We start from the raw sequence: 26,556 nt of genomic DNA, 5'->3' as shown, positions 1-26,556 counted from the left end.
ATTACACTTATTATAGCAAAGTGAAATACATTGAATGTGGGGAAATACGTTACTATAGGGTTAAATGTTTCTGAAAATGTTTCTTAAAATCATGTAGAGGTAGGCCACAAGAATGCTTGGTATTCGGAATGGACTAGCAAGCTGAAATGTTTACGGTAATGGGAACTGGTACTTGGGGTCTCCAAGATACCCACCCAGAGATAAGATTCGGACATGTTCGTGCAAGGATGAGCTAACTCTCATGAAGCAATATGGACAAAGTTAATGAAGCAATATTAATGAAGCAATATTTATAACGTGGTTATAGTGATTACTGCTACAGCTGAAATTGCATAAATATGTGCATTTTGGACAAAGACAATGGAGCTAGATTTGGGTTGCTGATACCTCTAGTTCCTGCGCGCTTCAATAAAGTACCTACATATAATCAGTCTGTGATTCTGTGTGTTCCTGAACGCTAACAAAGACAGATCAAAAACTTCCAAAACACCAAAAATCTGATATCACCCCAAAATAGAAAGATTCAGCCCCCACAACAAAACAAAACACCAACATTCAGCCCAATAAAGGTCAGAAACTCCAAGATTCAGCCCCGTGAAAATTGTGCATCTCCCTGCCCGGGCACTCGCTGCATGGGGGGGTGAGGGGGGCAATGAGGCCGGGCCGGAGCAGGGGGTGCCTGAGAGAGGCCCCGAGCCCGGGGGAAGCCCCTGCAGAGCCATGGAAGTGGCTCCTGGCCGGACTCGGGGATCCCCCTGGCGATCCCCGCTGGAGCAGCCTGGTCCTGAGGGACTCTGGCCCTTGGCAGGGACCCCAGGCTGCAGCAGGACAAGGATTCCTGTCCCTCAGGGGGAGGCACTGACATGACCTGACTGTGACCCCCATCCCTGTGCCTCTGGGCGGGGAGGGGGACGGAGAGGGGCACAAAGTTAAGCCCGGAAAGGAGGGAGAGCTGGGGGGAAGATGGATTTCCGTAAGAATTACTTTGCTTCTCGTTTTCTTGTTCTGACATGTTGGATAATAAATTCAATTTAATTTCCCCAAGTCAGGTGTGCTGTGCCCGTGACCAAGGATTGAACTGTCCCCACCCTCATCCAGACCCCGGAGCCTTTCCTTGTGTGTTCTGCTCCCCGCCCGGGACAGGAAGGAGAGTCACACAGTTTTAGCCTCGCTCCGGAATAGCCCTGCTCCATCCCGGACTCACCCCCAGCTCGCAGCGCCCTCAGCTCCCGGGCACCCCGAGCTCCCGGCGCTTCAGCGCAGCGGCGCTTCCTTGGCCTCCTGCCCGGGCCGGGCCCAGCGCCGGGGCCGCTCCTCAGCCCAGGCTAACGAGAAATGGCGGAGCTCAGCCCAAGGCAGGCGAGTCCGTGCCGTGTGCAGAGCCCGCCGCTGGCTGCGATTGGCTGCTTCTGCCGTCACTCGTGGCTCTGGCGCGCGCTGATTGGGCAGAGCGGGGACAAGCCCGGCCCCGCTGGCGCCCCCAGGGCGGCCGTGGGGCAGGAGAGCCGCCATTGCCGGAGCGTCTGTGCGGGCCCGGCAGCGGCGGCAGCAGCGGCCGGAGCCCGGTGAGGCGGCGGCGGAGCTCGGAGGCGGCCCCAGCGCAGCGTCCCGGGCACAGCGCAGCCACCTCCGGCCTCCCGACACGAAGCGGGACGAGCCAGCGCTGCTCCGCCACCGCCTCCTGCCGAGGCCCCAGCGGCAAGGAGACCGCGGGCAGCCGCTCCCGCAGCGCCCTCAGCCCAGGGCCAACACGGGCCGGCCACGGCACAAGCCACCCGCCACAGCCCCCTGCCGCCCCCTCCCGGGCCCGCAGCGAGCCCCGAGCCCCCGCAGAACCGAGCGCGGCTCCCACCTGCGATGGCCGGGGCCGCCTCCGAGCTCCGCCGCCGCCTCTCCCGTTGTTATCAATGAAATTACAATTTTGACAGCTAGGTCCCTTGGGTTAATGGTAGTTTAATTAAAAATGAATACAATTTAGTAAATTGAATAGTAATTTGATATAATAAAAGAATACAGTTTAGTAAAAGAATATCATTTAGCAAAAAATTACAATTTATATCTATAATTTCCAGTAATTAAGTATGATTAAAGCATAAGCAAAACCGACCGGGGTACGGCTTCCTCACCCTGCCTCATGTACAGAGCAAAGCACTTCAAGCTAAACTGATATAGTGTATGCTTATACATATTCATTAATGCTTCCTGTAAATTTCCTCCTATTTCAAATTTTTCTGACTTTACGTCACTTTTCTTCACGGCACATGCTTCACTTGTTGTTAGGGGGTCTTCAGTCTTCTTTTGGGGGTCTTTTGGCAAAGGCTTCTCCTCTTCCTCATTGTCCTTTGGATAACCTTACAGGTTTGTGTGTGCGTACTAAGCGTTGTGTTATGTTACTCTACTCATTAGTCTGATATTTACTGATTTTTAGGCCCAATGCCTAAAGGTGTTCTAATTTTGTCCATTTCAAGGCCGTTTTGGTCATGAGACATCACTTATCTTCTAAACTACATCCTGTATCTCAATTTTAACATGTAACATCTATAAAGGGGTACATCTGCCTCATAACACTGATTCTTTTGGTTGCTTCTAATAATAACTTTCCAAATATTTAAAATTTAGTCAGCACAAATCAATTCCATTTATTTTAATGCCCCATTTCTCTTTTTTATTACATTTATTCATGCTTTTTTTAAAAAAAAATAAACTTGAATCTTATTTTTTTTATCTTCTCCATAATTTAATTTCTTGCATTTACTTTATTTTCATTTCTAATTTTTTAACATTTTTCATGCTGTATCAAGCTTTTTGCACTCTCAAATTTAGTTAACTTTTTTCTTGAGCTATTATAGTTTCTTTTCGTTCAGTATTCCTTGAATTACTGAATGGATTAGTCTAATAAGGCATGAAATTATACAAAATAGAAACAATAATCTTAATATAAAACACTATGCCATAAATTTTAACTTTTTCCACTAAGTACTTCTTAGGTTATCTCACTAATCAGTCTTCAAAATAAAATTCTATTTTTGAACTGGTATATATATCTTTAGCAATTTTTGTGATGTCTCTTCTATAATCATTTATCTTTATACAACACTCAGATTTGTTAAACTTTCTACAAACTCCCCCTTCTTCAGCTAACAAATACTCCAGGGCAATTCTGTTTTGATAAACAAATGCTCACATTTGTGAATGTTGCTTGGCCAGCAGCTTTAGGGCAGAAGAGGCGTGGTTTGAAACAACTTTAACTACTGTCTGCAGCTTTATGAACTGATTCAATAGATAGATTTGGGTTCTGTATCTCTAAGATCCATCTGCAGCTCAAGTGGCTGGGTCATCTCTCTGCAGGCCATTTGTCTTCATTTCTGGTTTCTTCTTGCTTTTGGAAAGTCAAGGTTCAAGTCCCTTTTATTGTTCTTTAATGTTTCATAAAGTGGTGTACTTAACATATTGCTCCTGGACCTCGAAGAAGGAGGGTCATGTAACTCTTAAGATACAGGTTCTTCTCCACCTTTGAGGTAATTCACTATATGCTCTTTACTCACAAATTTAATATATTCTATCAGGGGCTTTCCATTTGTTACTTGTTGTACCTGGTTGTTCCAAATAGAATTTTAGGTCACTTATGGATTGGTAAGGGTTAGCTCCAGAACTTTTATACCAGCACAAATCAACATGGTTATCCTACAATTAGTTTCTTTTTGTCATTCTCTAATATCCAGCAGGAGTTTTTGGTTGGCCAGGTGTTAGTATTGTTATTTGATACAAACTGTTTTAATTATTTGATGATTCAAAATTTATCTTCTAGGTCATTTTATTCTCTTGGAAGTTTGAGTAAGATTTCATTTTAAAAATTGGTCTGGAGCTAGACTCTCACTTTCCCACAGCTATTTTTTTAGCTATTTTAAGTCTTTCACAAATTTAACATTTAAATAATTTTAATTCTATAACTACTTCTTGCATTAAACCTACAGAATGATTTTAGTTAAAGTTGGCCAATCTCAGTTGCTATACTGCTGTTTCAACTGTTCACACTATTTATTCATTTTGTCTAATTCTTCCCCTGAGATTTTTTTATACTTTTATAAAATTACAGTGATTGTAACAGGCAGCATTAACATATGGATGTGCCACAAACACAGATTTTATCTTGTTTTTGCATTTGTCACATTTGTTTGCATTTGTCACATGGATCAGAATTATTGTGATCTTGTTTTTGCATAGTTTGTTTGCTCATTGTTTGCTTTTGTGCTGCTTGTTTTAATATTGCTTGTTTCTTTCTTATTTTTTTGGATTCTGTCCCATCCTGCTTTATGGTTTTGGCCAGTTGCCAAGGGTATCTTAATGAACACAGTGAAAATAATCCTCAGGAGTTTTCACTCTCTACCTTCCTCAAGGCCCCTTGGGCTGCAGCCAAGGGCCGAGGTGCCGCTCTTCTTGGTAGCAAAGTTTATACCCTGGGGTCTGGTCACTGACACGTTTGGTCTCACTGCTACCCTTGGCCTCATAAGGCTCCTATGAGCCACTTCAACTCTGCTTGTTTCAAGGATGGCACAGATTTCACAGCACTGTCTTATCTCTCTCTCCCTCTCTTAGTTATTTTTTTTTTTCTTTTAATTTAAACTACTAAAGCTTCAGAGATGTGCCAACTACAATAAAAGTTACTTTTTACACAATTTCAGTTAGCAATTTATTAATAAAACTTTAATTAACAGGGGCTTCTTTTAGCAAAATTTTTGCTGTTAAATAAATAAAACATTTAGTCAAAACCATTTATATTTACTATACAAAATATTGAAAAACAAACATATTTTAAAAATACGGAAATTTAAGTTTCTGTGAAAAAAAAACCTGCTACATGTTTTTAACACTTATAATGCACATAACACAACTGTAACACACCATTTAGATACTATATATTCATAAAATGTGTTTGTGCTTCACAGACTCTGAGCAAGGCAGAATTTGTCTTTTGAATGTCTAAATATAATAAACCAAACCAAATTAATGCCAGGTTGTAACAAATGGTCAGTTGTGTTATATGTTAGAGTTCACTTGGCACAGCCAGCACTGCACACTTTTCAGTTAAATGGGATTTAGGTAGTGCTGCTGTTTCTATTTCCAGCAAAATATCTTTAGATGAAGGAACAGTTTTACCTCTTTTTTTTTTTTTTTTTTTTCTACTACTTATTAGTTTGTAAAGGATACAACAGATAACTCTCGCTTTCTTGTGTTTTAGTAATAAATTTATCTTTCCCCCCACCCCGGGGAAGCTGCAGGGTAGCATAGTCGCTCTCTTCTTGATAAAAAGGTTCTTTTGAATTTACATACTGATTTAAAGCTTAACAAATCCAATCTTTAAACGATCCAAACTTTGGCCAATTCAAATTATATTTTCGGATCATTTTCTTTGTCTATTTAAACATACAATAATTAATCATTTTCTGCTTGTTTTTCCTCTCCTGGATTCCCATGTATCCCAAAATCATAACATCATCCTCAGTGGACTGGCCTGAGGAATGCTCCCCTCCTGAGAAACCCCCTCACGGTTCTCAGATATTCCGGGCTCTTGCGAATTCCCCTTATAATTCGCAGCCCCTGGGTTCAAGGACTTACTCTCCCTTGAACCCATCTCTGGCAGCAACCAAGCAAGAAATCTCCGGTACCAGGAGAATCTTGATCCCCCTCACTCACTCCGTGCTTCAACTTCCCCCCTCCCTCAATATTACTCTGTTGCTCTATCCCGTCTTTTGCCAACTACTCGCTTCCTGTCTAATTTCCTCTCTTTCTCAATTTCTTTTACCCCTCTTCGACTACTCATTTCTGGCTACTTCTCTTCCCAATCCCTCTTAGCTACGTACTAAAGTTCCCAACTATTTTCTCTTTTTAAAGGAAGTTGAACCTGACTCGATCACTCTCCTCCTGAGTCACTTCACTCAGCGATCAGATCGCTCCCTTCTCCCCGAGGACTTTCCCGTGGGTTTTAAGATTGGGACTCTCCCTCCCGTCCCTGCCGGGGATTTTCACTCGTTCTTCTCTTTCCCTTCCCTCCTTTCCCGGCCGGTCTCCTCGCGGAGAGCCGAAAACGCGGTACGGCCGGAGGTCTGCACTCCCTTTGTGGCTCCGGGCTGCCCAGCCCCGTCTCAGCCACTGCACACACACACACAGGCACACAGCTCCCCCCTGCCCAGCCCCGTGGGACTCACACACTCCGTTTGCCCAGCGCTTCTTGTGCACAAGACGTTTTACAGGCACCTTTATCTCTGGCCGGCACTCTACGGGAGCTCTTCTGCACGCTTCCTACAGCCAGCTTCTTCTGCTTATGCTTTATCCTAAGTGGAACTTCTATTTCCAAGGGAGCACGATCTAACCTTGGCACCACCTTGAAAAATTGGTGGGGAGCTCCTTCCCATCATTAGCCGTTCTCCCCCTAGATCGGAGTTCATGGGTTTTGGCACCAAATTGTTATAAATGACTTTCAAATTTCCAAACAATCAATCTAATTAATTGACAATATAGTTTAATAAATTGGATACAAAATAATAAAATAATACAATTTAGTAAAAGAATACAATTTAGTAAGAAAGATACAATTTAGTAGATATATTCAGACATATATTTTTATATATTTATATTTATATTTATAGATATAGATATAGATATAGATATGTGTATGTGTGTGTTTGAATATAATTGGCCAGTGGTTACAAATGGTTAAGGCATAAGCAAAACCGACCGGGGTACGGGGGGCGCCTCTCACTCCACCTCACGTACAGAACAAAGCACTTCAAGCTAACCTTATATACTGTGTGCTTGTACATATTCATGAATGTTTCCCGTATGTTTCCTCCTATTTCCGATTTTGCTGGCTTTAGGTCACTATTCTTCATGGTACATGCTTCACTTGTTGTTAGGGGGTCTTCAGTCTTCTTTTGGGGGTCTTTGGCGAAGGCTTCTCCTCTTCCTCATTGTCCTTTGGATAACCTTACAGGTTTGTGTGTGCGTACTAAGGGTTGTGTTATGTTACTCTACTAATTAGTCTGATATTTACTGATTTTTAGGCCCAATGCTTAAACTCGTTTTAATTTTGTCCATCTCAAGGCCGTTTTGGTCTTGAAACATCACTTATCTTCTAAACTACATCCTGTACCTCAATTTTAACATGTAACATCTGCAAAGGGGTACATCTGCCTTATAACACTGATTCCATTGGTTGCTTCTAATAATAACTTTCCAAATAGTTACAATTTAGTCAGCAGGAATCAATTCCATTTATTACACTTCCTCCCGGGCCCGCAGCGAGCCCCGAGCCCCCGCAGAACCGAGCGCGGCTCCCACCTGCGATGGCCGGGGCCGCCTCCGAGCTCCGCCGCCGCCTCACCGGGCTCCGGCCGCTGCTGCCGCCGCTGCCGGGCCCGCACAGACGCTCCGGCAATGGCGGCTCTCCTGCCCCACGGCCGCCCTGGGGGCGCCAGCGGGGCCGGGCTTGTCCCCGCTCTGCCCAATCAGCGCGCGCCAGAGCCACGAGTGACGGCAGAAGCAGCCAATCGCAGCCAGCGGCGGGCTCTGCACACGGCACGGACTCGCCTGCCTTGGGGTGAGCTCCGCCATTTCTCGGCAGCCTGGGCTGAGGAGCGGCCCCGGCGCTGGGCCCGGCCCGGGCAGGAGGCCAAGGAAGCGCCGCTGCGCTGAAGCGCCGGGAGCTCGGGGTGCCCGGGAGCTGAGGGCGCTGCGAGCTGGGGGTGAGTCCGGGATGGAGCAGGGCTATGCCGGAGCGAGGCTAAAACTGTGTGACTCTGCTTCCTGCCCTGGGCGGGGAGCAGAACACACAAGGAAAGGCTCGGGGGTCTGGATGAGGGTGGGGACAGTTCAGTCCTTGGTCACGGGCACAGCACACCTGACTTGGGGAAATTAATTGAATTTATTATCCAACATGTCAGAACAAGCAAATGAGAAGCAAAGTAATTCCTCCGGAAATCCATCTTCCCCCCAGCTGTCCCTCCTTCCCGGGCTTAACTTTGTGCCCCTCTCCGTCCCCCTCCCCGCCCAGAGGCACAGGGATGGGGGTCACAGTCAGGTCATGTCAGTGCCTCCCCCTGAGGGACAGGAATCCTTGTCCTGCTGCAGCCTGGGGTCCCTGCCAGGGGCCAGAGTCCCTCAGGAGCAGGCTGCTCCAGCGGGGATCGCCAGGGGGATCCCCGAGTCCGGCCAGGAGCCACTTCCATGGCTCTGCAGGGGCTTCCCCCGGGCTCGGGGCCTCTCTCAGGCACCCCCTGCTCCGGCCCGGCCTCATTGCCCCCCTCACCCCCCCATGCAGCGAGTGCCCGGGCAGGGAGATCCACGATTTCCACGGGGCTGAATCTTGGAGTTTCTGAGCTTTATTGGGCTGAATGTCGGTGGTTTTTGTGGTTTTTTTTGTGGGGGCAGAATCTTTCTATTTTGGGGGCATATCAGATTTCTGGTGTTTTGGAATTTTTTGATCTGTCTTTGTTAGCGTTCAGGAACACACAGAATCACAGACTGAATATATGCAGGTGCTTTATTGAAGCGTGGGTGAACTAGGGGTATCAGCAACTCAAATCTAGTTCCGTTGTCTTTGTCCAAAGTGCACATATTTCTACAATTTTAGCTGTAGCAATAATCACTGTAACAACCTTATCAATATTGCTTCATTAATATTGGTTGATTAACTTTATCTATATTGCTTCATGAGAGTTAGCTCATCCTTGCACGAACATGTCCGAATCTTATCTCTGGGTGGGTATCTTGGAGACCCCAAGTACCAGTTCCCATTACCGTAAACATTGCAGCTTGCTAGTCCATCCCTAATACCAAGCATTCTTGTGGCCTACCTCTACAAGATTTTAAGAAACATTTTCAGAAACATTTAACCCCATAGTAACATATTTCATCTCTTTGAAAGTATTTCACTTTACTATAATAAGTGTAATGCTTTCGCTATATACAGTCCTTTTTCTGAGTTTATACTTGATGTTCATCTTCGAATCCACAGTTGTCGTAAGCGTTGTTACACTCTGGAGGACTTGGAGATGACAAATGTGGATGTGGATCTCTGTCCCGTGTCAGTGCCTTTATTATCTTCTGGTTCCAGGATACTCTTTTCTTTATCTCTCCTTTCAGAACTGCACAGATTAACCAGATTGCTAAGAACACAATTAGTAGGATTATCAGTCTCTCAAAAATAGATTTGATCCAAGAGCTCACATTCCATCCTTACGCCTCAAAACTTTTATCTACCCAACTTGTGGTCAGATCTTCTTTCTCTTTCTGTGCTTCATGTTCTGTTTGTTTTAATTGATTAATGTCATGTTCTACATCTGCAGTTCCATTTGGGATGTGGATGCAGCAGTGATCAATTTGTCCTTTTAGGTACCTGCATACTCCGTGTTCTTTCAACAATAACATATCTAAAGCCAATCTGTTTTGCAGGGTCATTTTAGTTGTGGCTTGTCATTGTACATTTAGCTCTCTAAATTCCTCTTTGGTAACTCTTGCCAATCTCTTTCTACCTGACCTGTAAGTTTGTACAACATCTTTCTATTGTTATAATTTGCTATTGGACCAAACAAGGATTCCAGAGCCCACTCAAATTTTACACTACTGGAGGGTTGCTGCCATCTTTCTTTATCTTCAATTTTGTTTTCCTGAACTTCTTGTCTCGTCATTATTTGCAGAAGTTCATGCTCTCCCTTGAATGGGGACCTTTTCCAAATTGGGCATAAGGTGGGGAGGCCTAAAGTAATCTCTTTTACTTTTTCACCTACAGGCAGATGTGTTGTCCCGGTGCCATCGCTTGCTGCCCATACAAATTGGCCTGGACTCTGAATTGTACTTGTGCTCCATATTACCTTTTGGATCACTTGTCCTGTCTTGTCATTTATTTCACCTTGTTTATGTTTGATTCCTCTGCAGACACATCCAATTTGCAGAGCTACCACTAGCAGTGGCATTTGTTTTATTTCTTCATCATCAGAAGTACAGTCATAAGTTTTGTTCCATACCCACCAATTCACTTTGTCTGCCTCCATTCCACTACTGGTTGCAGTGTTCCATACCCCTGGATCTGTTTCATTTTCAGAGCCTTCCCACTTAATGCACCAAGGGCTATCTGCCATAGATTGGAATTTCTGAAGCACTCATTGACCATGCACTGTCCCAGGCTTCAGCCCGTTCTTTTCCTTCCTGTCCTTCACACTTCCACTTCGATACTGGAATCTTGTCTTCAATGACCTTGGCTATCTTTTCATAACACCATCCATAATTCCCTGATCTCCCATCCCAGCCTAGTTTTGGTTCATACTTTCCTCCATTTTCATGACAATCCCATGTAGATGAATACTTTGGCTTCTCAGCATTTTCAAACGCTGTCTTATTTGGGTACTCGTAATCTATTTGCAATACACAGCTCACATTTTCATTTTTATTCTTTTGTATTTCAGGAAATTTTGATGTTATAATTCCCCAATTTATTGGGTCTCCTGCTGCTTTTGGTATTGGCAGACAGGCAGTTATTTTGCTGGTGTTTTGCACGTTGGCCAAATCTTTAATTAATGCAATCATCCCATTTTCTGCCTGGATAGTATTAGAGACTTTTATCACTTGTGTTTCTGGCTGCACCCCCACATCCATCTTCATTCTAAAACAAAGAGTTGTCAGCTGATCCTTTTGTATTTCACATCCCAAGGTAACATTGATTCCAGCTGATGGCCCTAAAGGCCATAAAATAATCCCCATTACAGTCACTAGCAACCTAGACATTTGAAACAATCAAACCCGCTTTATCTGCAGCTTTGTTGGCCCTACAGTTTGTGCAGTCCACAGTGCAGGGGAAACCTTCTTCACCCTGGTGTAATGTATGCAGGGATCCAGTCCAGCTCCTTTGACTGCTGTCAAGGTAGTTAACAGTACCTGATAGGGTCCATTCCACCTTTCTTTTAATGGTTCTTCGTTCCAGCTTTTAACGTACACTTCATCTCCCGGGGGGAAGTCATCCCAAGGAAAACTCACTGCTCATGCATGTTCTGGGGTTCTGGAATAGCACAAATAGCTTGAATACGATTAGTACCCAGCTTACATTGCCCTTGTGAGATTTCACATCCCAGGTAAATCACAGTCTGCCAGGCAGTTTGTGCCTTTTCTTTAGACACCTTATATCCTCCCATTCCCAGCTGATTTAAAATTTCAATTGTTACCTTTATGCAGGTTATTTTCTCTTCTGTAGCTGTCAGTATATCATCAACATACTGTAACAGCAGGTATTGTTCTCATGGTACTTGCCCATTCTCGTTCCAGATCTCCAGCTCCTTCACCAGCTGGCTTCCAAATAGGGTTGGACTGTTCTTGTATCCTTGTGGGAGTCGTGTCCAGGTGAGCTGGGTTTTCCTTCCATTGTCTGGATTTTCCCAGTCAAAGGCAAACAGTTTCCTACTTTCTTTGTCAAGGGCTATGCAGAAAAAGGCATCTTTTAAATCACTTACAGTAAACCATTTCTATTTCTCTTTCACAGATGTCAACAATGTGTAAGGATTAGCTATCACTGAGTAAATATCTTTAGTTATTCCATTTATTGCTCTTAAATCCTGTACTAGTCTGTACTCACCATTTGATTTCTTCACTGGAAATATTGGTGTATTCAATTCTGATTCACATTCTTCTAAAATTTGGTACTTCAAAAACTATTCAATAATCTTTACTATTCCTTGCCGTGCTTCTGGCTTTATGGGATACTGTTTAACCTGGACAGCTTTTGCTCCTTCTTTTCGTTCTACATGTACTGGTTGTGCCAGCTTAGATTTTCCTGGTATGTCTGTTTCCCATACAGAGGGAATTGCTGCATCCTCTACTTCCCGAGGGATAGTAGGGACTGGTTTTTCTTTTATCATTAAGATTTGTCCTGTCTTTGATTCAGGTATTTTCATTAAAAGCTCCCTGTTTTTAAAAGGTATCACTGCATCAAATTTTGCTAATAAATCTCATCCTCAAAGTGGAATTGAACACTCAGGCATATCTAAAAATTCATGTGTTAACACTTTGTTTCCAAAACACAAATCCAGGGGTTGCAGGAATGGTCGATTCTCTTCCTTCCCTGTGGCTCCAACAGTTGTTGCTGTTTTGTCTCCAGTTTGCCCTTTTAGATAATTTAGCACAGAATATGTAGCCCCCGTATCCACCAGAAATTTTACTTCTTTATCTCCCAATTGTATAGTTACTAAAGGTTCTTGTATTGGTTTTTGTTCCGATTCTAGTCAGCTGCTGTACTCCCCCAGCACCATTAATTTGGAAGCATCTTGATTCTGATTGAACTGATTGCCCTGGTTAGACCAATTTGGGCATTCATTTTTTCAGTGCCCCTCTTGTCTACAATAATCACATTGATTTAACCCCAATCTTGGCAAAACCCATCCCCCTCGTCCTCTGCCAAGTCCGCCCCTCCCCAGCCCATGACCACCTCTGCCGCATCCTCTGAAACCTGGATTCTCTCTTCCTTGGATCACTGCCAAAAGATTTTGCTGCTGCTTTTTACTAGCTTCCTTTTCCCTGTTATTGTATACTTTCCAAGCCACTTCAAGTAATTGATTCAAATTCCTTGAATCTTCTCCTTCTGACTTCTGCAATTTTCTCCTAATATCATCCTGCGACTGCCCAAGAAAAATGAACGCAAGCTGAACATTCGCTTGTTCTGTTTCTGGTTGAAGATCTGTATACTTTCTTGCTGCCTCCTTAAGCCTTTCCAAAAATGCAGCAGGGGATTCTTTCTTTTCCTGTCTTATCTCATACAATTTAGACCAATTCATAACCTTAGGTACAGCATTCCAAACCCCTGTCTGGAGCCACTCTTGATACCTCTTCAGCCTCCGCATGTCCCCAAAGGCATTGGGATCCCACCCTGGATCCTCGGTTGGAAAGTTCTCATCTAAAGTTGCCATCACCACCCCAGTTCTGAGATCTTCTCTCACCTTCTCCTTGGCTGCTCTAAGCACCATCTCTTTCTCAGCAGAGTCCATTAAATTCTGCACTATTACTTGTATATCATCCCAATCTGGATTCTGAGTTTTCATAATCCTTTTTACCACCCCTGCTACTTTATCAGGATTTTCTCTCTAAGTTCCAGCTGATTGTTTCCAAATTATCAAGTCTGTGGGTGAAAAAGGAACTTCCACAAACACCAGCCCTTCTACTCCTACTCCTTGTCTCAAGGGGGCAATCACAGTCTGCCTTTGTCTGCCCAAATCTTTTCCCGTTCTACCCAGAACCGGAGCAAGCTGTGACCGAGTCCGATGGGATACCGGTGTCGCTGATTTATTATCATCACCCCACTACTGCTATCTTCCTCCCCAGAATTTTTAACATTTCCTTGTATCACGGTTAGATTTTGATCATCTCCCGGAGAAGAAGGATCAGGTGAAGGCGGTAGAGGAGGATAAAGAGGAAAAGGTGAAGTGGGATTAGGCGAGATAGGGTTAGGTGAAATAGGATTGGGTGAAGTGGAGGTAGACAAAACAAAATCGGGTTCTTTTGGTTCTGCTGAAACCACTTGTAAATCAACATCCCTCTCTTTCCCCTGACACAAACTTTCTTTTAATGCCAGGCGCTCTAAACAACTTTTTCCTTTTACACAAAGCTCACATTTATCACTCACACGTGCCTTAACTGCCATCAATCCACACTCAGCCTGCCATTCTGGCTTGTCTCGCAAATAGAAAAACAAATCAACGTACGGAACTTCATCCCACTTTCCCTCTGGCTTACAGAACAACATCAACTGTAAAATGGTGTTGTACTGCAAAGATCCATTTCTCGGCCACTTTTCCCCACTGTCCAGGTCATATCCTGGCCACCATGTATTACAATAATCAATCAACTTTACGTAAATCTTGCCCAAAGTTTCCCTGTTTCCAATGTGCTAATAAGCACCCCAAAGGAGAAGTACGTGGTATGGGGGCATTGCCACCTCAAATCCCTTTAAGCTTCTCCATGTTACAGTTACAATGCACCACACACCACTGCTGCCCAACCTGCAACGCTTTCACACTTGTCTGACAGACGGCGCCTGGGCAATACCAGGAATTCCTCCAGCCCAACCGTGCAAAGCTTTGGCTGCGTCTTCTCGGCAGGCACCAGAGCAGAGCGAAAAGCACCTTACCTCTCTCAGAGGGACGTTGTGAGCGGCGGAGACGGTTGCGGCCGGATGGGCTTCTGGAGAATTCATGGCTCTGTGAAGTGTTTGTTCTTCTGGAAGTTCAGGAATGTGTTGGGACTTGGTCTGAACAGTAGTCCTTGTCAATTAGTAACATTTTCTGAAACTGGTAATTTCTCCCATTGTTGCCTTATGTACAAGTCCCTGGCCCCATCTCCAAGCAGATTCACTCATTGCCTCTGTTTTTTCTTCCTGGGTCTTTGGTTTTGGGATTGCTCTCAGTGCCCTCATTCTCTGTCCTTTTGTAGCCGTTTGTGGCTCAGGAGGCCTGGCTGCCACCTGCATCCCCTTGCTCAGCTGCTGAATGAGCTGCACTCAGCAAGGTGTGGTGCATGGTAAAAAGATGAGAGTTGCTGTAGCACATGAGAGGAGAAACAGCATTTGTTAAACCCACGGTCTGTGAGGGAACCATAAAACTGTGTCCCCTTCCCATCCTTTCCACGTTTGAACAAGTACATGAGCTGCTTTGCTATTTCCTTTTTGTCGTGGTTTTGAACCAGTAATTAACAAAAAGGGGAAAAAATGAATTATTTATTTCTTGCTGTGAGATATGGATTAAAACAAGAGCAAACCAGACATAAAACTTAAAAGGAATAAAGAAAGTTTATTGACAAACTACAAGAATAAGAACACCAGAATAAACTTTTAGAAAAACCTTTTCATTTCTCACTGCCTACCATTTTTTTCTTCACATGACAACAGAGATAAGAACTTTATAATTTTGATGGTTTAAATAATCTCAATTTTTTCTACAGTCTTTCCATCAGTTTCTGTAAAGAAACAGAAGTTCCTTTCTGTTAATTTATGGAGTTTCTCACAAGAAAGCTATTTTTGTTATAGTTTTCGGTTTCCTTGATATCAGCTGCCCAGAGCTGCTGTTATCAAAGCCCACTTCTCCCATTCCACATCACTCTGAAATGTGTTATGGGTCATGATGTTTAGGGATAGTATTTTTAAGGATAAGTTAGTCAAAGGCAAAAAGTATTCTTCATCTGTTTCTGTGAGCCTCACCAGAAAACAGTTTTCTCATTGTCTCGCAAGGCCTCAAATCTCTCAGCACTTCACTATACCACAATTACTCCACTCTTTACCCAAATTTACACTTTGAACACTCCATTCCTCCCCATACTCCATCATGAATTAAAGGAGTTCCCCTCAGGACCCCACTGTCCATCTCCATAGTTCCAACAGAAAGACACCTCAGCTCAACCAAAGCATCTTCTTAATTCTCCACCTTTCCTGACGCCCCTTTTCCTTCTTGCCACTAATAGTTTATAAAGTCTCTCTTCATGATAATCACTCTCCCTTTCTCTCTCTGGACAAAAAGACCAATCCGCAAGTCTCATCTGGATAAGAAAGAGTTAAAATCTTGCCCAAGCTTCTGTAGATGGTTCGGTGATCTCTGCTGAACAGGAGCTGGAGCCGTCTGCGATAGAAAGTTCCTCATAGCTGCTGTAGAGAGTGCAGTCGGTGTCTCTGCTTGCTGCAGGCCCAGAGCTCCTCTTCTTCTTCACTCGACAGTTTTCTGGTAAATTCCATCACGGCAAAACCTGCAGCCGAGCCAGGAACCGGCCTGGCCCAGCTTGGCTCGGAGCAAGCTCCCGCAGGCCCCATCTCCCGGCCGGGAGAACGGCAGGCCCAGCCCGGCCCCCGCCCGGCCACGTGGCTGGGCAGAGAGCGAGAGGCCGAAGCTCTGCTACATTTCACAGCCAGAAAAACAAAGAGAACCACAGAGTTCTGGTTGTACACTTTAAGGTGGGGTTCACAAGTTGATTCTACTTTTCAGTGGCTAAAACTGCTGTCAATTCTCAGCAATGACCGATAATTGGTCAGGAGAAAAGACTCCCGGCAGTCCCCAGCAACTTTAACTTTCTTAAAGGTAAAGTAACCCCATGACAGATGCTGTGGGACTGGGAGGGAAGAGGGAGCCAGCAGTGGGTGCTGGGCCTGGGGGCAGGAGGAGAAGGGAAGGAGAAGCAGAGTTGAAGAACAAAATGGTCAAAGGCTGCACGTGGGAGGAGAAGGTTGGATTGTGAAACAAGAGAAATAGTAGGAGGAAGAGGAGTGTGAGGAACGGTAGGGCCACAGGAGGAGGAGCAGGAAGAGGAAGCAGGAGAAGGTTCCACCCTCCCTGTATGTGCAGTCCCAGGAGTGTTGCCATGCAGGAGACTGGGGAGGGGGCTCCACGATTTTGATGGGGCTGAATCTTGGTGTTTCTGACCTTTATTGGGCTAAATGTTGGTGCTTTGTTTTTTTTGCAGGGGCTGAATCTTTGTATTCTGGAGGGGTTTTGCCTGAATTTGGTGTTTGGGTAGTTTTTCATCATTGTTTTGATGTTTGGGCTGAATCTTGGTCCTTTGCTTTGTTACAGACACAAGATGCCCAATGAATTTCTGAGATGAACTTGGGCAAGGAGGAACCCTCAGCCCAAGGCGCTCTCCTCTCTTTTTTTCCTCCTAACCAGGAATTTTCCTTTCCAAACTGTGTCCAGATGGAGGAGGAGGAGGTAGAAAAGCCCTGGAGATGCCTCACAAGGAGGGGCTGCAAACCCAGCCCAGGGAGCTGCGAGGAGGAAAGATCCCCCCAGTGCCAGGAACACGGCCAGAGATCCAACCGGAGCTCAGAGCTGGGGGAGAAGCCCCACAAGTGCTTGGAATGTGGGAAGGGCCTCAGAAAGAGCTCCCACCTGATCCAGCACCAGGTGACCCACACTGGGGAAAAGCCCTACAAGTGTGGGGAATGTGGGAAGAGCTTCAGCGAACGCTCCAAACTGAGGAATCACCAGATGATCCACACAGGGGAACGGCCCTACACCTGCTTGGAATGTGGGAAGAGCTTTGGGCGGAGCTCCACCCTGAGAGCACACCAGCTCATCCACACTGGGGAGAGGCCCTACAAGTGTCCCGAGTGTGGGAAGAGGTTTCAGCGCAGCTCCACTCTCATCAGACATGAGCGGATTCACACAGACGAGAGGCCCTTCCGCTGCCCCGACTGCGGGAAGGGCTTCCAGTACAACTCCACCCTCACCGTCCACCGGCGCATCCACAGTGGGGAGAGGCCCTACGAGTGTCCCCAGTGTGGGAAGAGCTTCTCAGACAGCTCTCACTTGACCCGACACCAACAGAGGCACCAGTAAGGGAAGCCCTGCGAGTGCCCCGAGTGCGGGAAGAGCTTCGTGCGCTGCTCCAGCTCCATCCCCCATGGGAGGATCGGCGTTGGATGATCCCCAGTGACCCCCGTTGGGCAGAGCCCTGGTGATCCGTGATCCTGGTGATCCGTGTTGGGAAGACACCTGGCTGGGAGGCTCCACATCTTCCTGTGTCCTTGTGGGCACCTGGATGAAAGCAAGGGAATCAAAGTCCATCAGGACACAGACCAAAAATGGGAATTCCTTGAGGAGATTGGATTTGTTGACGTTCAATCATAGAGAACCTTTCCTCACTGCCTGTGGGCTGTGTGGGCAGAGAAAAGGGGGTGACACAGGGCTTGGGGGCCCTGAGGGAAGACACACACTCTAGGGGAGGGGATATCTGAACCTAGGGACCCCCTCTCACATTCTTGCTCAGGTAGAAGCCAAGCCCCAGTGCCAGGAAGACAAAATGCAACAAGGAGCCCCCGATCCCCATCAGCATCTTGCTGCAGGTGACATTTCACTGCATCCCTGAGGGGTCTGCAGATGTCAGGACCCCCAAAACCTCTCACTGAACTCCCAGGTACCTCAAAGTACCCTCCCAGTCTCCCCTAGACCACCCAGGACCCTCTGAAACCTTCTTTGAAGTCACTAATTTTAGAAAATTAAGAATTAGAGAAAAGTTAGAGATCTTAGCTAGAGATAGGCCTTACTGGAACTAGAGTTAATGATTAAGTGAGAAGCAGGATTTGAGATAATGAATCTCAGACTGAGGTAAAAAATTTGTTTTCATTGTATGTTTGTTCAGCTGTGCTTATAATGAGAAAAGAGAAACCGATAAACGGGTTCAGGAAGATCACAGACCTTACATCTGGAAACCCATTTCAAAGTCACAAGGGAGGAAACTGGAGTTGTACCAAATGTCATTTGTAATGTCAACCATTGTAAAGGTAGAAAGATCAGTGAGGAAGAGCAATTTTTTTTCATCTCTTGATGACTCCTCACCAAAACGACCTCCTCCTCAAATTATGAAGCCAACCAGGCAGGAGTTATGACATTTTAAAATCATTACAGTGTATTTTAATCCAAAGTGGGGAATGGGAAGTGTTAGCATTATGCACATGTATTAGTATTTTGGATATTTAAGACTTTTGTAAATAAGTAGACACTGGAACCTTTTGTCAACTTGCAGTGTGTATTAAGGGGTGACTCCTGCACTCACCCAGTGCTGTGATTAAACATCCACTTTGTAACTTTAAACTGTTGGAGAGGTTTTTGTCCATTAACAAACTGATGTTGATACTGGCTCAATATCACTGTTTTGGTAAATCACTGCCAGTCTCTTCCCAGCCTTCCCAGGACCCACCAGAGCCCCTCCTGTTCCTCTCAGGATCCCACAGCCCCCTCCCAATTTCTCCCCACTGCCCCAGGACCCCCAGACCCTCTCCCAGTCCCTTCCCAGCCCCACCAGGACTCATCAAGACTCCTCCCAGTCTCTTCCCAGCACAACCAACCTCATCCCAATCCCTGCTTTCCAATCCCCAATCTCCTTCCAGCTCCTCCAGGCTCACTCAGATCCCTCCGAGTGACACCGAGCACCCCCAAACTCCCTCCCAGGGTCCACCAGCACCCCAGAACCTCATCCCACCCTCCCCAACATCCTTCAAACCCCTTCCCAGCCATCGTAAGCACCTCAATCCCTTCCCCAGTGTGAACCAGGCCATCTCAAACTCCCTCCCAGTTTCTTCCAGCTCATCCCAATCCCCCTCTGGGCCCCCCCAGTGCCTCCCCCGCTGCCCCCGGCGCTGTGGGGGCCGGGCCGTGCCCCAGTGCCGGCTCAGGGGGTGCTCCAGGCTGACGTGCTCCACCTGGCAGCTGGAGCTGAGCCCGCATTGCCGGGGGCGGTTTCCAGCAGCACCAGGAGCTGCTGGCTCCAGTCCCCGCTGGGGAGCACGGCAGTGGCCAGCACGTGGCCCGAGAGCTGCTGCTGGCCCTGGGAGCAGCTCAGCTGGATGTGGGCAGGGGAGAAATCCATCAGGGAGCAGAGCAGGCGGCCGGGGCCGGGCTGGGAGCTCCAGGGCACCAGCGAGATGTACACGCCGGGGACATTGGGAGAAAACGGTGACAGAGTGGGATCAGCTGGAGGGGAACTGGGAGAGATGGGTGAAGAGTGGTGTGGCATTGGGAGGGACTGGGAGTGGACTGGCAGGGACTGGGGTGGCACTGAAAGAGATGAGAGTGGATGCTAGGACACTGGAAGAGAGTGTGGAGGTCTGGGAGTGAAGTGGGAATGAACTCGGAAGAGACTGGGAATGGGCTAAAAAGGAGTGGGAGTGACTCTGGGGCTTCTGGGCGGGACTGTGGTGGCACTGGGCGGGACTGTGGTGGCACTGGGAGGGACTGTGGTGGCACTGGGAGGGACTGGGAATGAAGTGCGCGGCACTGGGAGGCCGAGTCCAGCGCGGGGCTCTCGGCTCTGTGGATCTGCCCGGCAACTGATGAGTCATCAGAGAGACGCGCTCTGATTGGCTGAGGGGCGAGGTGATCCACGGAGGGACGAGATGGACCCGGGGGCATTTGGGGTGACGGGGATGAGCTAGAACAGGCTGGGATGGACTGGGAGAGGCTGGGATAGACTGGGAGAGCCACGGGAGCCACTGGGAGGCCCTGGGGATCGGCAGATGGAGGGCTGAGGGCTCTGGGGTGATTCCCAGGGAGGTTTGGAGGGACCTCTCCCTGCCCTTGTCCTGACCCACGAGGATTTGGATTTGGTTCAGTTCAGTGGAATTCATGGTGATGTGGGGGGAGCTGGAGCAAAGCAGCTGGAAAGCACAGTGGGCTTGGGAGGGACTGAACCAGGGCAGGAGTTGGGGCTGCCTCGAGTGAGCTCTCACAGTGTGAACCTTCCTGGGGTCTTTCTAAGGGAATTTTGTTGAATTTTTACATTCTTTATTAAGCAGCAGAGTCACAAATGGAGCTCTGCTTTCAGCTTGAAATGAGGGGATGGAACATGGGCACTGGGACTTCTGTAACCTTGTAAGAAACGGTCTGAAGATTCTCTCATCTGTCTCACAGCCGTCTCAAGGACAGAGACTGAGACCCTGAATACCACAAGGGACTTGGCTTGGGGGTTTGGGCCTAGCTGAGGTGGATGTTTGCTAAGTGATTGTTTGCAGGTGGTTGCATGGTACACTGCCCTTGTTCCTGCTGGTGAGCAGAGGTTTTTGCGTGGTACCCAGTGCAATGGGTTTTCTACGACACATTACCCTCATTCCTGCTGGTGAGCAAAGACTTGCAAGACATGGATCGCTCTGTACCCTACACCTGCTGCCTATGCAATGGAATTCATCACAATGATCATTAATCTCCTCCGTTTTTGGCTCTGTGCCCCTCGCTTTGCAAAAGACTATAAAATTATACCCCAAATTTACCTTCCTTTGAGATCTCCCCAGCGGACAGAAGACTCTGCGTCGTTGGACGGCTGAGTGGTCTTCGACGTTGGTTGCTATAATCCCCTTACTCTCTTTTCCTTATGCTTTGCTTTCTCCTCTTTTCTCTCTATCGCATATTAGTGCTGATGAGCACTCAATAAAGTGTGTTTTGCTGTTTAAGTCCTTGGTTTGCTGATAATCTTTTGTACTCTAAGACCGACTAAAAGAACCACATCACGAATCCCACCTTGCGGATCGTGACATAAATTGGTGTCACGGACAGGATTCTGAGAGACAGAAGGGGTTGCAGGTTGTTGTGCAGTCTGGATCAGGGGAAGGACATTTCGCTTCAGCCGCACCTAGCCTGCCACGCTGGTGAGCAGTGTCTAGAAAGCAAGGGAGGCGACTCGAATTTCTCACAAACTGCACACGCCCAGGTGAAAAGCACCCCTACACTCGTTTGAGGGCTCTGTCTGCAGAATTTTACACGGGACCTTTGAGTACAAAAGGTGGGACTTACTGATTTTTTATATGCTGACTGCTTGGTGTAGTGGAGAGACAACCTGAATTTTGAACTAAAGGAGTGCCTCCCAAGCAGATTTGGTCTCTCCACCCACGGCAGGGGGGAACACAGCGTTGGCTGTGTCTGATGTAGTGTGACTGAGTTTTACCTCCCTGGAGTGGTTCTGTGTACTGTTATGTGTTTTTGATGAATTCTGACTGCTTGGTGTAGTGAAGAGACAGACTGAATTTTGAATTAAAGGGGTGCCTCCCAAGCAGATTTGGTCTCTTCATCCATACAGGGACGCGAAGGGTGACGTGGCAAAGGCTGCGTTTGTGCGTAACTTAAGTTTTACCTCCCTGTAGTGGTACTGGGCCCTTCACACACACAAAGATGAGTGAACACTCTGAAAACTCTAGTATAAAAGATAAAGCTGCATTCTTTGCTTTGTTAGCAAAGCACAATGCTAAGCCCTCCCCAGCTGGGGAAGAATGGGCTCAAAATAATTGGTTCAACCTGGAAAATGTAACTGATAGAATTTGCTCCCTGCAACATGAGTCAAAGTTCAAATTTGGCCGTAATAAAACCATAATTTATTCTGTACTGGGAGCTTGCCTTACATCAGCTGTAGAGGCTCGCACGAGATGAAGGCAAAAAGAGAATGTAATTATACAATCCTTACAAAATTTAGTTGAAAGTTTGCAAAATGAAATTTATTTCTTATGACCTGCTCTGAGTGAGGAGTGTGCCAAAAATTCACAGTGTGCTGATTCCTGTAAGGAGTCACTGGAAAAAGAAACTCCTCAGATAAATCACATATATCCTCAAGCAGAATTACATTTGGTAAAAAATGGTGGTGAAAACTGTTGCTCCCAAATAAAACCTTTGATTAAAACAGAATATAACTACATCAATGATGAAGATTTTGATCCACATATAACCACTAAAGAAATCCCGTACACTGCTACTGAATTGGCTAAGTTGAAAAAGGAATACGGGCGTCTCCCTCATGAGTCAGAGACAGAATACGTATTCCGAGTGTCTCTCACAGGGGGAGATCAAATTCGATTAACAGAACAAGAAGCAAGTGGTTACTGGGGACATGGTGTTTTCTTAACAACGGGAGATAAACGCAACCCATGGTCCCTAACCCAGCGAGCTGCATATTGGGCAGGGGGACTTAACCCCCTGGAAAGGGGAGATCCTGTAGCTCTGACTGGCTCCCCAGATCAAATTCTAGAAAACATTCATAAGGCAGCTTGTCTACAACTGATTCACGAAAGAAAATTAATTACTGGTTCTGAATCACCAATGTTGTTACCTGTGAAGGCTGAAATTATGACCCCTTTAATTCGTGGCCTTCCAGAATCGCTTAAACCCACTGCTATCCTTCTCCAGAAAACGATAGCTGCCATAAGCCCAATAGAAAGACTGGACAGGCTTCTGGAAAACCCAAAAAATAAAAGTAGATCTGTTGATCCTGGATTTTCTCCGTACAGGAATCCTTCACCACATACGAACTCACAACTCAATTTAGTTGCTGGAAATCACAAAATTTGGACATGGAGTGAAGTTGCAGAAGAGTTACTAAACTATAACAGAAAATATGGTCCTGTAAAAACCCCAGAGGAAAAGCTAGAAAGAACAAAGGGTGTTAGGCACATTGCCCCTCCAAACATAAAAACAGAAAAGGGTAGGCAAATTTCTAGCCGACAGTATTGGTGGAACTTGGGGCTGAAAAAGGGGATACCAAAGGGGTTAATGGATAACCTACCATTTGAAAAATTAAGTAAACCGGTTTCTTGGTGGCAGGAGTCCAGCCCCATTGTACCATGATGTACATTGTACCCATTCCACCTTCCCCAGACAGTGAGCCAACACAGCCTTATGCACAGTATCTGGGTAGTGGGCCAAAGCAACATCACTCACAGGTTCTGGACAGTGAGCAGAAACAATCACAGTTTCTGAGCAGTGGGTCAAAGCAAAATCACTCACAAGCTCTGGATAGGGAGCAGAAACAACCCCAAAGTTTAGCAATGGAATTGAAACATTTTCAGAAGCAGGGAAACTTGAACCCCCGTCTCTAATTGAAGGTGAGCATAGAGATGGGGGGAGCAATTGGATATATCTTGGACAGCTCACCCGCAATCGACAAACTGGAGATTTATTAATAACAGCAATAGTTGGTCCCAAGCAAACACTGGTCACTTTTGTAATAGACACTGGAGCCCAAATTTCTGCGTTAACAAATACAACTGCCCAAAAATGTGGAATTGTTCCAATAAAGAAAAGATATTGTGTCCTGAATGCTTTGGGAACTTCAGAAGCTATGAAAATAGCTTTTGTAAAAATCTTATTACCTGGAGAGGAAGAACAATTAACTATCAAAGTAGTGCTTGGAGATATCCCAAATGATTTATTGGGCATGGATGTTTTGGCTGGAAGGCAGTGGGAAGATCAGGACGGCCTATTGTGGTCTTTTGGCACATCACATCTTAACATTAACTTGCTCCAAGTAGCACCTTCCCTGCCGCACAGCAAAATCACTAATGTTAAACAATATCCTCTCCCTTCTGGTGCCAAGGAAGGTATCAAAACTGTAATTCAGGATTTACGAGATCAAGGGGTAATAGTTAACACTCATTCCCCTTTTAACTCTCCAGTGTGGCCAGTGCAGAAACCTAATGGAAAGTAGAGACTTACATTGACTTTCGCAGGCTAAATGCCAACACAGATCCCCTCACTGCAGCTGTTCCAAATTTAGCTGAATTAATAATATCAATTCAAGAAAAAGCTCACCCATTCATGGCAACTATAGATGTCAAAGACATGTTCTTTATCATAACTACACAGCCAGAGGACATGGACCGTTTTGCTTTTACTTGGGACGGTCAGCAATACACCTTCACCAGATTACCACAAGGGTGCAAACACTCTCCCACCTTAGCTCACCATGCTTTGGCACAAGAATTAGACAAGATATCCAAGCCTGAGGATATAGCTGTTTATCAATACATTGATGACATTCTTGTGGGGGGAGAGGAAAAAGAAGTAGTGGGGGAGGTTCAGCAAAAAATAATATCTCACCTAGAAAGCCTTGACCTACAAATCCCCTCAGAAAAAATTCAGAGACCATCACAAGAGGTGAAATTTTTGGGAATCTGGTGGAAGGGAGGTATGACATGTATACCACCTGATACCCTAACCACTCCAGATCAGATTAAAATGCCTGAATCCAAGAAAGAGCTTCAACAAGCTTTAGGCTTGTTAGTGTTTTGGAGAAAACACATCCCAGATTTTTCAATAATTGCCAGACCCCTTTATGATTTGTTAAGAAAAGGGATGCAATGGGAATGGACCCCTTCCCAGGAAGAGGCATTGCAATTATTAATCTTTGAAGCAATAGCCTATCAAGCACTGGGCCCCATACATCCCACAGATCCTTTCCAAGTAGAATGGGGGTTTGCTGCTTCAGCACTGTCAGTTCACATATGGCAATGGGGTCCAGAGGGCCCTACAAGACCTGTTGGGTTTTTCTCCTGCGGCTTTAAAGATGCTGAGAAGAGATACACCACCTGGGAAAAGGGACTGTTTGTGGTTAGCATAGCTCTCATAGAAGTGGAGAAAATTACACAACAACAACCCATAGTGCTGAGAGGCCCTTTTAAAGTTATAAAAACAGTCACTACTGGGACTCCCCCCCTGACGGGGCGGCACAGAGGGCTTGAGTAAGAAAATGGTATGCCCAGATCGAACATTACTGTGACATCTTTTCAATCACTGAAGGAGCTATAAAAAATCTGGCCATACAAGAAACTGAGAGCTTGGCTGACGGCCACGAAAAACCTGTTTCTGTAATTAAGGTAGCCCCTCCTTTCTCCCCCAAAAAATCAACAAACTCTTGGTTCACTGATGCTTCTGCCAAGCGAGAAGGGAAGGTATGGAAGTACCGGGCAGTAGCTCTCCACACTTCCTCAGGTGAACAAATAGTTACTGAAGGAGAAGGTAGTGCTCAAGTGGGTGAATTAATAGCTGTTTGGAGCGTTTTCAAACGTGAGGCACAGAATACCTCTGTAGTTTAGATTTACACTGACCCCTATGCTGTGTTTAAAGGATGTACAGAGTGGCTCTCTTTTTGGCAACAAAATGATTGGGAAGTAAATAGGATTGCAGTGTGGCAGAAGGAAAAAATGGCAAGAAATTTTAAGTATTGCAACCCAAGGAAATTTTGCTGTAGGATGGGTGGCTTCACATCAAACAAATGGAGATTTAGCTGGTAACCTGAACAATGCAGTTGATGGACTAGCAAGAATAAGTCCTCTAAAGGAGGAACTTGTTACAGATGACTGGGATCACTTATTAGAGTGGCTGCATGTAAAAAGACAACACACAGGTGTAAAGGATTTGTATAAAGAAGCTTTTGCCCGTGGGTGGCCTGTTACCAGAGAAATGTGCAAAACATGTGTATCAGCCTGTGAGCAATGCCTCAAACGGCTGGAAAGGCACCCTCTGAAAGATGATCCTTTGCATTTAAGAACAGGCAAAGGACTTTGGGATGCATGGCAAGTCGATTATATCGGCCCTTTCAAACAGTCAAGAGGTAAACACTTTGTGCTGGTAGGGGTAGAAATTGTGTCCGGGTTAGTTCAGGCTGATGCTTTTAACAGAGCCACTGGTGACAACACTGTTAAGGCTTTGCAGGGATGGTTTGGAACTTTCCCAAAACCACAGGAAATTCAATCTGATAATGGTTCTCACTTTACTGCTAAAGTTGTGCAAGACTGGACAAAGGATGAGGGAATTAAATGGACCTTTCACACCCCTTACTACCCTCAAGCTAACGGGATTGTAGAGAGAACCAATGGTCTCCTTAAGCGACTCCTGAAACCACATGAAGGGAATTGGGATGTTCAATTATGGAAAGCTGTCAAAACTGTAAATGATAGATGGGGGGTGAATGGGTGTCCTAAAATCACTGCCTTTTGCCCAAAAGCTCCTAGCATCATCCCTGCATCATGGGGGCCAGATGATTCTAAGAATCCAGCGCACTACCCTGGTCAGCCAGTTTTGGTGGACCTCCCCACAGTAGGGGAAGTGCCACTGATACTGAAAGTTCCCTTGAACAAGTATGTGTGGGTAGCATCTGATGCCCTGGGGAAGGAGCATCGGATAAACACACGCTGGAAAATTCCTTCATTTTAATCTCCTGCCCCAATGTGGCAGAATCTGTTGTTTCTTTTACTTTCACAGAAGAACTCCGAGGGACATGAAAATT

The 26,556-nt window shown here is 45.9% G+C and overlaps 1 protein-coding gene and 3 pseudogenes across 1 annotated transcript in view; 3 read left to right on the top strand and 1 right to left on the bottom strand.

Annotated features, from left to right (window-relative positions):
- Positions 1-26,556, top strand: part of LOC131588521 (zinc finger protein 850-like) — a 497,145-nt pseudogene that overhangs the window by 57,358 nt on the left and 413,231 nt on the right.
- The window catches only part of LOC131588505 (zinc finger protein 208-like), a 911,601-nt pseudogene that overhangs the window by 503,080 nt on the left and 381,965 nt on the right, over positions 1-26,556 (bottom strand).
- The window catches only part of LOC131588609 (zinc finger protein 239-like), a 204,302-nt gene that overhangs the window by 51,165 nt on the left and 126,581 nt on the right, over positions 1-26,556 (top strand). The gene's annotated exons all lie outside the window — the stretch shown is intronic.
- The window catches only part of LOC131588643 (zinc finger protein 850-like), a 105,956-nt pseudogene that overhangs the window by 41,993 nt on the left and 37,407 nt on the right, over positions 1-26,556 (top strand).

This window comes from Poecile atricapillus, chromosome 26 (assembly GCF_030490865.1).
Source record: "Poecile atricapillus isolate bPoeAtr1 chromosome 26, bPoeAtr1.hap1, whole genome shotgun sequence".
NCBI classification, from domain to species: domain Eukaryota; kingdom Metazoa; phylum Chordata; class Aves; order Passeriformes; family Paridae; genus Poecile; species Poecile atricapillus.
This window is presented reverse-complemented; position numbering and strand designations above follow the sequence as displayed.